The sequence below is a fragment of the Oryzias melastigma genome, linkage group LG10 (assembly GCF_002922805.2).
Source record: "Oryzias melastigma strain HK-1 linkage group LG10, ASM292280v2, whole genome shotgun sequence".
NCBI classification, from domain to species: Eukaryota; Metazoa; Chordata; class Actinopteri; order Beloniformes; family Adrianichthyidae; genus Oryzias; species Oryzias melastigma.
In genome coordinates, this window is record NC_050521.1 from 18,009,651 (window position 1) to 18,011,035 (window position 1,385).

Here is a 1,385-nt window from a genome sequence, read left to right on the forward strand (position 1 = left end):
GCCTAATACTTTGAAGAGACAAAAGTTTTGCTTTTTCAAAGCTATGCATTTCATTAGATCTAGCATAAAAGTAACTTCGCTCTTCAGAAAATGAACATAACACCAACAGAGAAACATGGGGGTGGTGGTATAATGGCGAGGGACTGTTTTACTTTAAATGATATTGAATTCTGTCGTCCACCAAAATATTCTAAAGGTGAATGTCCACTCATGTGTGACCTTTAACTCTTTAGCTGAATCACACTTTTGTTCTTCCAGAAAAATAAATAACAAACATAACAAAATGATGACCATGAAGCGACGGAGATGAAATTCTGACTCGATTCTGGTTTATTAACGGCAGTTGTTGAAGCAATAAATGACAAAGAAAGTTTGGGAATACTGACTTTTCTCACACATTGGTTTAAAACTCTTCTATTTTGTACGCCATTTTTCAAAACATGAATCCTGTCGGTGCAGCTGAGATATTTTTCTAAATAATAACCGTAACATATTTAAGGGAGCCACATCACGTTGATCTATGTACATAAATACAAAAAACTAGGTTTAAGGACTGAAAAAAGTTGCATTTCTGTTTAAAAACTCTAATTATGATCCTGCCGAGGGTATTCAGGGTCCCACAACAGGAAGTCAAAGTAAAATGGAAGACAGATTTCTTAGGATAGATTTAAAATGAAAGCTTTGGTTTAACAGAGAATCATTAGCAGGCAAATATGTCCTAAAATTAGGTCTTTTATATAAATGTAAGCTCTTACATAAAAAAAAAAATAGTTAAGTAACAGTTTTTATATTAATGGCTCATTATTCTATGCAAAGGTTTCTATAGGCTAGAACTCAAACTTTCTACTCGTCCAAAGTGTGTTTAGGTTTTTTGTGCATCAATGTGCTGAAATTCTCATGGGAGAAACTTATCAAAGATGAAAACTTGTTCATGTTATCAACAGTTATGCTCCAGTTATTTTAGATTCTCTTTTTTGATACCATTTTCCCCATAAACGTTCAATTTTAGAGTTCATTTTAAACTTTTATAGTTTGGATGTAAATCCATTAAAGGATCGCTCCGTATGTTACACCATTTTCTTTTCTAGTATTTTTATTTGTTTTATGTACAGCACTTTGAGCTGTTTCATTACATGAAAAGGGATATATAAATAAAATTAATTTGAATTTGAATTTAACCAAATCAGGGAGAAAGTCAATCGTTGCATACCAGTATGTTTACATTCAAGTGTCAAACAATTGCTTTGCTAAATTTAAGAAGAATTTAGTATTTATCTTTTTATTACATTGCACCAGACTTAGTAAAATCCAACTGCATGATTTTTCTTCATTTTTACTTGCATATTAGCAAATTAACAAAAGGATTTTTACATTTTATCTACATA

The 1,385-nt window shown here is 31.3% G+C and overlaps 1 protein-coding gene across 1 annotated transcript in view; it reads left to right on the forward strand.

The window, feature by feature from the left end:
* Positions 1 to 1,385, forward strand: part of ergic1 (endoplasmic reticulum-golgi intermediate compartment 1) — a 20,310-nt gene that overhangs the window by 7,778 nt on the left and 11,147 nt on the right. The gene's annotated exons all lie outside the window — the stretch shown is intronic.